Source organism: Puma concolor, chromosome A2, assembly GCF_028749965.1.
Source record: "Puma concolor isolate L17-30 chromosome A2, mPumCon1.1.hap2, whole genome shotgun sequence".
In the NCBI taxonomy this organism is placed as follows: Eukaryota; Metazoa; Chordata; class Mammalia; order Carnivora; family Felidae; genus Puma; species Puma concolor.
This window is the reverse complement of record NC_141668.1, coordinates 111,133,221-111,145,820: the sequence shown is the minus strand read 5'-3', so window position 1 is coordinate 111,145,820 and position 12,600 is coordinate 111,133,221. Positions and strand designations below refer to the sequence as shown.

General features: G+C 40.6%; 1 protein-coding gene across 5 annotated transcripts in view; it reads left to right on the top strand.

Moving 5' to 3' along the window:
* The window catches only part of ALDH1L1 (aldehyde dehydrogenase 1 family member L1), a 116,431-nt gene that overhangs the window by 46,360 nt on the left and 57,471 nt on the right, over positions 1–12,600 (top strand). The gene's annotated exons all lie outside the window — the stretch shown is intronic.

The following is a 12,600-nucleotide window of genomic DNA, read 5'->3' as shown; positions in this document are numbered from 1 at the left end:
GCTTGTGGCTCTGAGAGTGCTGATGCCAGGAAACAAGGTAGATGTGGACCCAGCCTGGGGGACACATGACATCAATGCCACTGACCTGATTGTTTTCAGCAGTCACAGGCCTGACCAGATTTGAGGGCAAGGGCTGGGCACTGAGACCCAGGCCTCAGTGGGAGGAGGATCAAAGACTGTGTGACTCTGTTTTAAAACTGCTACAAGCCCCAACCCCCTCCAGTGAAAGCCAAGGTGTGTAGGGAAAGAAAATGGGCAGCTAGAGATCACCACAGAGTAGGTTACCCATTCTTCAACCTCATATGTATTGTCCTGCTTTCCATTTAACAGCAGTAAGTTCTAATTTGTATAAAGGGACGAATGTGGATATGGTAGAACATCTTTGTTTGCAAGCAACAGTAACTTAGTTCAGTCTGGTTTAAACAAAAAAGAACAACCAAGTCAAATGTTCCATGGTAGCTTTCTTTAGGCAGGGCTGGTTACTCCAAACACTCAAATTACATCGTTAACATTGTCATTGTCTGTTGCTTCATTTCGGGGGAGGATTTCTCCTCATAGTGACACATTGCCTGCACAGTAGTTCTGTTCTAATTTCTTGTGTTATCAGCATTCCCAGTGAAAAGGTGGTTGTTCTCATGGCAGTCTCCACATAAGTCCTAGACTTGAATTTGATAGGAGCTGGTGGAGTCATGTGCCCCAATAAGAACCAATCGCTGGCCAGGAGCAGGCATGCTCTGATTGGCCAAAGCTGGGTCATGTGCCTACCTCCAGCATCAAGGGTTGAAAGGACTACATTCAACCCACATCTCTGGAAAGGGAGGAGAAAGTTGTTTCCTTGGAAAGTGTCAGTGCTATTGGTAGAGGCAGGAGAAGTGGGTGCTGTGAAGGCAGAAGCAGAGATGTATACCACATGTGGGGAGAGGATTCTTGTACTTGAAGAAGGTGCAAAGGAAACTCTGTGGAGCTCACTCAAGTAGAGAAAAATTCACATGGGAAATTAAGCAAAGCTGTGATATTGATAAGGTGTGCAGGAGAATGTCAGAGAAACACTCAACAGCCCTTTGCATTTTGGTTCCCTCGGTAGGGCTGTAGAGTGAGCAGTGCTGATCAGAGGAGGCACTGATAAGGAAAGGGACCCAGGATGAAAAAGGATGTGTGAACTCTAGTCCCCCTGAACACAAGGGAAGACTTACATGTTTCCAAGACCTTTGGAAAAAAACAGGGAGGAGACTAACCTCTGCACTCTGGGGTGAGCCAAGAATGCAGCTGCTGTCTGACCCAATTGAAAAGTCCACCCAAGGCTGAATTGAGTAATGCCCAGTCATCCTGACAACAGGCCTCTCCTTTATTTTAAAATTGTTTTTAAAAAACATCATGTAAATAGTATTTGAGAAGGAGTTGCATGCCATCCACCTAGGGAAGGTTTTGGGGAGGGTTTGATTCAGAAGAGCAACTATGAGATAATGAGAATTAGGGGTACATATTTTACCTGTTAATTTTTGCAGTGTATCAAAGCTTCCCAAAACATAGTGGCTTAAAACACCACTACTTTTTAGGGTCGTGGTTCTGTGGGTCAACAGTTTGGGCTGGGCTCAGTTGATTTGGGCCAGACTGATGTCGGCTGGACTCACGTATTTTCAGTCAGTTACCAGGTCAGCTGGAGGGCTGGCTGGTCCAGGATGGCCAGTGCCATCAGAGGTCCAGTGCAGGTTTGTTCATATGGTCATGGTAGGGGCCTAGGAAGCAGAAGGTTCAAGTGAGCACATCATATCCACTACATGTATCAGCCAAATCAAGTCATGGAGTTGACCCTATTAAGGAAATGGACACCATCTCCCAATGGCAGGTGCTGCAGTCACATCTCAAGGCTGGGACTACAGAAGGGGGGTGGGGAGTCTTGTGGACAGTTTTTCAACCTACCACACATATAAAAGCTGAATTGAGCCTCTGTGCTTGGAAACCTTGGGCACTACAGGTGTCTTATACCTCACTCTGACTTGTGTGGGTGGTGAGTATGAATTATAAAATCAATGGTTTTTATTATGCTCAGAAGAAGAATCAGACATCTGAGAAAATGATGTCCTGAGGACAACCCAGGGCTGTCTAGAGCTTCTGAGCTGAGGTTGATGGAGGATGAAGATAAAGCTGACTTTTTGTTTTGAGAATACTTCAGACCATATATCCTTTTGTTTTTATTATGATAAAAAACATATGAATTCTACATTCTTAACAAATTAAAAAAATTTTTTAAATGCTTATTTATATTTGAAAGAGATTGAGACAGAGACAGAGCTTGGTCAGGGGAGGGGAAGAGAGACAGACACAGAATCCAAATCAGGCTCCAGACTGTGAGCTGTCAGCACAGACCCGATGTGGGGCTCAAACTCACCAGCAGTGAGTTCATGACCTGAACCAAATTCGGACGCTTAACGGACTGAGCCACCTAGGCACCCCACAATTTTTTTTTTGATAAGAGCTGAGGGAGGAGACAGACTGATAATCAGCCAAAGAGTCGTTTTTTTTTAAATATGAAATTTATTGTCACATTGGTTTCCATACAACACCCAGTGCTCATCCCAAAAGGTGCCCTCCTCAGTGCTCATCACCACTTTCACCTCCTTTCCACCCCCGAAAACCCTCAGTTTATTCTAAGTTCTTAAGAGTCTCTGATGGTTTGCCTCCTTCCCTCTCTATAACTTTTTCCCCTTCCCCTCCCCCATGGTCTTCTGTTAAGTTTCTCAGGATCCACATAGGAGTGAAAACATATGGTATCTTTCTCTGTATGACTTACTTCACTTAGCATAACACTCTCCAGTTCCATCCACGTTGCTACAAAAGGCCATATTTCATTCTTTCTCGTTGCCAAGTAGTATTCCATTGTGTATATATGAACCACATTTTCTTTATCCATTCGTCAGTTGGACATTTAGGCTCTTTCCATAATTTGACTATTGTTGAAAGTGCTGCTGTAAACATTGGGGTACAAGTGCCCCTATGCATCAGTGCTACTGCATCCCTTGGGTAAATTCCTAGCAGTGCTATTGCTGGGTCATAGGGTAGATCTATTTTTAATTTTTTGAGGAACTTCCACACTGCTTTCCAGAGTGGCTGCATCAGTTTGCAATCTCACCAACAGTGCAAGAGGGTTCCCGTTTCTCCACATCCTCTCCAGCATCTATAGTCTCCTGATTTGTTCATTTTAGCCACTTTGATTGGGGGGACGTGGTATCTCAGTGTGGTTTTGATTTGTATTTCCCTAATGAGGAGTGACATTGAGCATCTTTTCATGTGCCTGTTGGCCATCTGGATGTCTTCTTTAGAGAAGTGTCTATTCATGTCCTCTGCCCATTTCTTCACTGGATTATTTGTTTTTCGGGTGTGGAGTTTGGTGAGCTCTTTATAGATTTTGGATACTAGCTCTTGTCCGATATGTCATTTGCAAATATCTTTTCCCATTTCTTGGTTGGCTTTTAGTCTTGTTGATTGTTTCCTTTGCAGTGCAGAAGCGTTTTATCTTCATGAGGTCCCAATAGTTCACTTTTGCTTTTAATTCCCTTGCCTTTGGAGATGTGTCGAGTAAGAAATTACCGCAGCTGAGGTCAGAGAGGTTTTTTCCTGCTTTCTCCTCTAGGGTTTTGATGGTTTCCTGTCTCACATTCAGCTCCTTCATCCATTTTGAGTTTATTTTTGTGAATGATGTAAGACAGTAGTCTAGTTTCATTCTTCTGCATGTGGCTGTCCAGTTCTCCCAGTAACACTTGTTAAAGAGACTGTATTTTTTTCCCTTGGATATTCTTTCCTGCTTTGTCAAAGATTAGTTGGCCATACTTTTGTGGGTCCAATTCTGGAGTCTGTCTTCTGTTCCATTGGTCTATGTGTCTGTTTTTGTGCCAATACCATGCTGTCTTGATGATGACAGCTTTGTAGTAGAGGCTAAAGTCTGGGATTGTGATGCTTCCCACTTTGGTCCTCTTCTTCAATATTACTTTGGCTCTTCGGGGCCTTTTGTGGTTCTATACAATTTTTAGGATGGCTTGTTCTAGGTTTGAGAAGAATGCTGGTGCAATTTTGATTGGGATTGCATTGAATGTGTAGATTGCTTTGGGTAGCATTGACATTTTAACAATGTATTCTTCCAATCCATGAGCGCAGAATGTTTTTCCATTTCTTTGTATCTTCTTCAATTTCCTTCATAAGCTTTCTATAGTTTTCAGCATACAGATCTTTTACATCTTTGGTTAGGTTTATTCCTAGGTAGTTTGTGATTCCTGGTGCAGTTGTGAATGGGATAAGTTTCTTTTATTCTCTTTCTGTTGCTTCATTGTTAGTGTATAAGAATGCAACTGATTTCTGTACATTAATTTTGTGTCCTGCGACTTTGCTGAATTCATGTATCAGTTCTAGAAGACTTTTGGTGGAGCCTATTGGGTTTTCCATGTATAATATCATGTCATCTGCAAAAAGTGAAAGCTTGAGTTCATCCATGCCAATTTTGATGCCTTTGATTTCCTTTTGTTGTCTGATTGCTGATGCTAGAACTTCCAACACTATGTTAAACAACAGCAGTGAGAGTGGACATCCCTGTCGTGTTCCTGATCTCAGGGAAAAAGCTCTCAGTTTTTCCCCATTGAGGATGATATTAGCTGTGGGCTTTTCATAAATGGCTTTTATGATGTTTAAGTATGTTCCTTCTAACCTGACTTTCTCGACAGTCTTTATTAAGAAAGGATGCTGAATTTTGTCAAATGCTTTTTTCTGCATCGATTGACAGGATCATATAGTTGTTATCTTTTCTTTTATTAATGTGATGTATCACATTGATTGATTTGCAAATATTGAACCAGCCCTGCAGCCCAGGAATGAATCCCACTTGATCATGGTGAATAATTCTTTTTTTACACTGTTGAATTCGATTTGCTAGTATTTTGTTGAGAATTTTTGCATCCATATTCATCAGGGATATTGACCTGTAGTTCTCTTTTTTTGCTGGGTCTTTGTCTGGTTTGGGAATCAAAGTAATGCTGGCTTCATAGAATGAGTCTGGAAGTTTTCTTTCCCTTTCTATTTTTGGGAACAGCTTGAGAAGGATAGGTATTATTTCTGCTTTAAATGTCTGGCAGAATCCCCCAGAGAAGCCATCTGGTCTTAGACTCTTATTTATTGGGAGATTTGTGATAACTGATTCAATTTCTTCGCTGGTTATGGGTCTGTTCAAATATTCTGTTTCTTCCTGTTTGAGTTTTGGAAGTGTGTGGGTGCTTAGGAATTTGTCCATTTCTTCCAGGTTGTCCAGTTTGTTGGCATATAATTTTTCATAGTATTCCCTGATAATTGCTTGTATTTCTGAGGGATTGGTTGTTATAATTCCATTTTCCTTCATGACTTTATCTATTTGTGTCTTCTCCCTTTTCTTTTTGAGAGGCCTGGCTAGAGGTTTATCAATTTTGTTTATTTTTTCAAAAGCCCGACTCTTGGTTTCATTGATTTGCTCTACAGTTTTTTTAGATTCTCTGTAGTTTGGGGCGCCTGGGTGGCGCAGTCTGTTAAGCGTCCGACTTCAGCTCAGGTCACGATCTCGTGGTCCGTGAGTTCGAGCCCCGCGTCGGGCTCTGGGCTGATGGCTCAGAGCCTGGAGCCTGCTTCTGATTCTGTGTCTCCCTCTCTCTCTGCCCCTCCCCCGTTCACACTCTGTCTCTCCCTGTCTCAAAAATAAATAAACGTTAAAAAAAATAAAAAATAGATTCTCTGTAGTTTATTTCTGTTCTGATCTTTATTATTTCTCTTATTCTGCTGGTTTTGGGGTGTCTATGCTATTCTGCTTCTAGTTCCTTTAGGTATGCTGTTAGATTTTGTATTTGGGATTTTTCTTGTTTGTTGAGATAGGCCTGGATTGCAATGTATTTTCCTCTCCAGACTGCTTTCGCTGCATCCCAAAGCGTTTGGATTGTTGTCTTTTCATTTTCATTTGTTTCCATATAGTTTTTAATTTCTTCTCTAAATTCCTGGTTGACCATTCTTTCTTTCTTTCTTTCTTTTTTGAACTCTCGAGGGTTTTTATTAAGAAACGTTGCTGAATTTTGTCAAGGGCCTTTTCTGCATCGATTGACAGGATCATATGGTTCTTATCTTTTCTTTTATTAACGTGATGTGTCACATTGATTGATTTGCGAATGTTGAACCAGCCCTGCAGCCCAGGAATGAATCCCACTTGATCATGGTGAATAATTCTTTTTATATGCCATTGAATTCGATTTGCTAGTATCTTATTGAGAATTTTTGCATCCATATTCATGAAGGATATTGGCCTGTAGTTCCCTTTTTTTTTACTGGGTCTCTGTCTGGTTTAGGAATCAAAGTAATACTGACTTCATAGAATGAGTCTGGAAGTTTTCCTTCCCTTTCTATTTTTTGGAATAGCTTGAGAAGGATAGGTATTATCTCTGCTTTAAATGTCTGGTAGAACTCCCCTGGGAAGCCATCTGGTCCTGGACTCTTATTTGTTGGGAGATTTTTGATGACTGATTCAATTTCTTTGCTGGTTATGGGTCTGTTCAAGCTTTCTATTTCCTCCTGATATAGTCTTGGAAGCGTGTGGGTGTTTAGGAATTTGTCCATTTCTTCCAGGTTGTCCAGTTTGTTGGCATATAATTTTTCATAGTATTCCCTGATCATTGCTTGTATCTCTGAGGGATTGGTTGTCATAATTCCATTTTCATTCATGATTTCATCTATTTGGGTCATCTCCCTTTTCTTTCTGAGAAGCCTGGCTAGAGATTTATCAATTTTGTTTATGTTTTCAAAAAACCAACTCTTGGTTTCGTTGATCTGCTCTACAGTTTTTTTAGATCCTATATTGTTTATTTCTGCTCTGATCTTTATTATTTCTCTTCTTCTGCTGGGTTTAGGCTATCTTTGCTGTTCTCCTTCTATTTCCTTTAGGTGTGCTGTTAGATTTTGTATTTGGGATTTTTCTGGTTTCTTGAGATAGGCCTGGATTGCAATGTATTTTCCTCTCAGGACTGCCTTCGCTGCATCCCAAAGTGGTTGGATTGTTGTCTTTTCATTTTTGTTTGTTTCCATTTTTTCAAAATTTCTTCTCTAATTGCCTGGTTGACCCACTCATTCGTTAGTAGGGCGTTCTTTAACCTCCATGTTTTTGGAGGTTTTCCAGACTTTTTCCTGTGGTTGATTTCAAGCTGCATAGCATTGTGGTCTGAAAGTGTGCATGGTATGATTTCAATTCTTGTATACTTATGAAGGGCTGTTTGGTGACCCAGTATGTGATCTATCTTGGAGAATGTTCCATGTGCACTCGAGAAGAAAGTATATTCTGTTGCTTTGGGATGCAGAGTTCTAAATATATCTGTCAAGTCCATCTGATCCAATGTGTCATTCAGGGCCCTTGTTTCTTTATTGACCGTGTGTCTAGATGATCTATCCATTTCTGTAAGTGGAGTGTTAAAGTCCCCTGCAATTACCACATTCTTATCAATAAGGTTGCTTATGTTTATGAGTAATTGTTTTATATATTTGGGGGCTCCGGTATTCGGCGCATAGACATTTATAATTGTTAGCTCTTCCTGATGGATAGACCCTGTGATTATTATATTATGCCCTTCTTCATCTCTTGTTACAGCCTTTAATTTAAAGTCTAGTTTGTCTGGTATAAGTATGGCTACTCCAGCTTTCTTTTGACTTCCAGTGGAATGATAAATAGTTCTCCATCCCCTCACTCTCAATCTGAAGGTGTCCTCAGGTCTAAAATGAGTCTCTTGTAGACAGCAAATAGATGGGTCTTGTTTTTTTACCCATTCTGATACCCTATGTCTTTTGGTTGGTGCATTTAGTCCATTTACATTCAGTGTTATTATAGAAAGATATGGGTTAGAGTCATTGTGATATCTGTAGGTTTCATGCTTGTAGCGATGTCTCTGGTACTTTGTCTCACAGGGTCCCCCTTAAGATCTCTTGTAGGGCTGGTTTAGTGGTGACGAATTCCTTCAGTTTTTGTTTGTTTGGGAAGACCTTTATCTCTCCTTCTATTCTAAATGACAGACTTGCTGGATAAAGGATTCTCGGCTGCATATTTTTCCTGTTCATCACATTGAAGATCTCCTGCCATTCCTTTCTGGCCTGGCAAGTTTCAGTAGAGAGATCAGTCAGGAGTCTTATAGGTCTCCCTTTATATGTTAGAGCACGTTTATCTCTAGCTGCTTTCAGAATTTTCTCTTTATCCTTGTATTTTGCCAGTTTCACTATGATATGTTGTGCAGATCAATTCAAGTTACGTCTGAACGAGTTCTCTGTGCCTCTTGGATTTCAATGCCTGTTTCCTTCCCCACATCAGGGAAGTTCTCAGCTCTTATTTCTTCAAGTACACCTTCAGCACCTTCCTTTGTCTCTTCCTCCTCTGGAATACCAATTATGAGTATATTATTTCTCTTTAGTGCATCACTTTGTTCTCTAATTTTCCCCTCATACTCCTGGATTTTTTTTATCTCTTTTTTCCTTAGCTTCTTCTTTTTCCATAATTTTATCTTCTAGTTCATGTATTCTCTCCTCTGCCTCTTAAATAGAGCTGTGGTTGTCTCCATTTTATTTTGCAGCTCATTGATAGCATTTTTTAGCTCCTCCTGGCTGTTCCTTAGTCCCTTGATCTCTGTAGCAATAGATTCTCTGCTGTCCTTTATACTGTTTTCAAGCCCAGCGATTAATTTTATGACTATTATTCTAAATTCACTTTCTGTTATATTGTTTAAATCGTTTTTGATCAGTTCGTTAGCTGTTGTTATTTCCTGGGCGATTTTGAGGGGAATTCTTCCGTTTCGTCATTTTGGATAGTCCCTGGAATGGTGAGGACCTTCGGGGCACTTCCCCTGTGCTGTCCTGAATAACTTGCGTTGGTGGGCGGGGCGCAGTCAGACCTGATGTCTGCTCCCAGCCCACTGCTGGGGCCATAGTCAGACTGGTGTGTGCCTTCTCTTCCCCTCTCTTAGAGGCAGGATTCACTGTGGGGTGGCATGGCCCATCTGGGCTACTTGCACACTGCCAGACTTGTGGGGTGGGGATCTGGCCTATTAGCTGGGGTGGATCAGCATGGTGCACGGGGGCAGGAGGGGCAGGCTCAGCTCGCTTCTTCTTCCGTGATCTGCTTCGGGAGGGGCCCTGTGGGTGTGGGAGGGAGTCAGACCCGCCTCTGGAGGGGTGGATCCGCAGAAGCACAGCGTTGGGGGCGCGGTGCAAGCAAGTTCCCTGGCAGGAACTCGTTCCCTTTGGGATTTTGGCTGAGGGATGGGCGAGTGAGATGGTGCTGGTGAGCGCCTTTGTTCCCCGCCAAGCTGAACTCTGTCCTCCAGGGCTCAACAACTCTCCCTCCTGTTGTCCTCCAGCCCTCCCATTCTCTGAGAAGAGCTGTTAGCTTATAACCTTCCAGATGTCAAGTCCCACTTGCTGTCTGAACACACTCCGTCCGACCCCTCTGCTTTTGCCAGCCAGACTCGGGGGCTCTGCTTGGCCGGCGGGCCGCCCCTCTGCCCCGGTTCCCTCCTGCCAGTCCGTGTAGCGCGCACTGCCTCACCGCCCTTCCTACCCTCTTCTGTGGCCTCTCGTCTGTGCTTGGCTCTGGAGACTCCATTCTGCTAGTCTTCTGATGGTTTTCTGGGTTATTTAGGCAGGTGTAGGTGGAATCTAAGTGATCAGCAGGACGTGCGGTGAGCCCAGCGTCCTCCTACGCCACCATCTTCCCTCGATGTCTTGTGATTCTATTTCTTCTGTTTTGTTAATGTTTGCTTTATAAATTTAAGTGGCCTGATGTTGAATTCATATATATTTATAATTATTATATCTTCCTGGTGAATTGGGCCTTCTATCATTATATCATGTCCCTCCTTTTCTCTTGTGATAGTTTTTGCCTTAAAATTGATTCTGTTAATACAAGTATAGCCACCTTTGCTCTCCTTTAGTTACCATTTTCACAGACTACCTTTTTTCCATTCTTTCACTTTCAGCCTATGTGTGTCCTTGAACATGAAGTGAGTCTTCTAGACAGCATATTGTTGTATCTTGTTTTATCTTTTTTTAAAATCCATTCAGCCACTCTATCTTTTGATTAGGAAGTTTAATCCATTTTCACTTGAGGTAATTATTGATAGAGAAGGACTACTATTACCATTTTCATTAATTTTTTTTAATGTTTCTTTATTTTTGAGAAAGAGAGACAGAGCATGAGTGGGGGAGGGGCAGAGAGAAAGAGGGAGACACAGAATCTGAAGCAGCTCCAGGCTCTGAGCTGTCAGCACATAGCCCAATGTGGGGCTTGAACCCACAAGCTGTGAGATCATGATCTGAGCTGAAGTCGGACACTTAACTGACTGAGCCACCCAGGCGCTCCTACTATTACCATTTTTAAGAATTGATTTATGTCTTGTAGCTCTTTTGTCTCTTTTGTCCTCTCTTCTTGTGTTTTATTGATTTTTTTTTTTTTTTGTAGCGAAATGCTTTGATTTTTCTCATTTTCTTTTGTGTATCTTCCATAAGTATTTTCTTTGGTTACCATGGGGTTTATATAAAACATTCTATTTTAAGCTGATAACAACTTAAGTTTAATTTTATACAAAAATTCCACTATTTTACCTCTCCCCCTCACACTTCGTTATTGATATTATAACTTACATCTTTTTATATTGTGTCCATTAACATATAGTTTTAAAACATTATTTTGTCCTTTAATTTCTGTTCCAGAATTTAAAGTTGTTTATGTACTGTTACAGTATTACAGTGTTCTGTATTTGTCCATATACTTACCTTTACCAGTGAGCTTTATATCTCCATATGCTTTCATGTTGTTCTTTAGCATCTTTTAACTTAACCTGGAAGGACTCCCTTTAGCATTTCTTGTAACGAAGGTATCTTGGTGATGCACTTCCTTAGCTTTTGTTTTTTAGGGAAATGTCTCTTCTTAATGTTTAAAGGACAGTTTTTGTGGATTTAGTATTCTTGGTTGGCAGTTTCTTTTTCTTTTAGTACTTTGAAAGAAATACTCCTTGCTGTCCTGTAATGTTCTTGCTAGAAATCTACTGAGACTGTTATGGAGGTCCCCTTATATGTAACAAATTGCTTTTTTATTTCTGCTTTCCAAATTTTCTCTTTGGATTTGACTTTTGACAATTTGATTATAATGCTTTGTGTGGACTTCATTTAGTTCATCTTTTTTTTTAATTTATTTTTAGAATGTACATCCAAATTAGTTGGCATATAGTGCAAAAGTGATTTCAGGAATAGAATCCTTAATGCCCCTTACCCATTTAGCCCATCCCTCCTCTCACAACTCCTCCAGTAACCCTCTGTTCTCCATATTTAAGAGTCTCTTATGTTTTGTCTCCCTTCCTGTTTTTATATTATTTTTGTTTCCCTTCCCTTATGTTCATCTGTTTTGTATCTTAAAGCCCCCATATGAGGGAAGTCATATGATATTTGTTTTTCTCTGACTAATTTCACTTATCATAATATCCTCTACTTCCCTCCATGTAGTTGCAAATGGTTAAGATTTCATTCTTTTTGATTGCCAAGTAATACTCCATTGTGTATATATACCACATCTTCTTTATCCATTCATCCATTGATGGACATTTGGGCTCTCTCCATACTTTGGCTCTTATTGGTAGTCCATTTAGTTCATCTTATTTGGAAATTATTTGGATTTAAATATGTCTGAATCTTTCCCTAGATTTGGGACATTTCTGGCCATTATTATTATTTTTTAAATGTTTATTTAGACAGAGGGAGACAAAGCATGAACAGGGGAGGGATAGAGAGAGAGGAAGACACAGAATCTAAAGCAGGCTCCAGGCTCTGAGCTGTCAGCACAGAGTCAGATGTGGGGCTTGAACTCGTCAACAACAAAATCATGACCTGAGCTGAATTTGGACACTCAACCGACAGAGCCACCCAGGCATCACTGGCCATTATTTTTTAAAAAATAACCTTTCTTCCCTTTTTCTCTTTCTTCTGAAATTCTCATAATGTATATATTGGTCCATTGATGGTCTCCCATAAGCCTTTTAGTCTTTCTTCTCCCTTTTTATAATTTTTCTTTTTGCTTCACAGGCTTGATCATTTCAGATGACCTGTCTACAAGTTCACAGATTCTTTCTTCTGCTTGATCCAGTCTTTTGTTGAACGCTTCTGGTGAATTGTTCACTTTAGTCATTGCATTCTTCAGCCCCCAAATTTCTGCTTGGTTCTTTTTTTATATTTTCTATCTCCTTGCAGAATTCTCATTTTATTCATATATCATCTTCCTGAGTTTGTTGAGCATCTTTATGATGGTTATTGTGAATTCATTGTCAGGTAATTCATACATCTGTTTCTTCAGGGCCAATTTATGGAGTTTTATTTTATTCCTTTGATGGGGTGATTTCTTCATGTTTCTTGTAACTTTGGGTTTGTATTTGTGCATTTGAAAAAATAACCACCCCTCCAAGTCTTTACAGACTGACTTTGTACAGGGAAAGATCTTTACCCATAAGCCTGGCAAGAGATCCTGGAAGCCTCTCAAACATTTTCTGTGGATGTATCTTCTTTGGACTTGTATATGTAAAT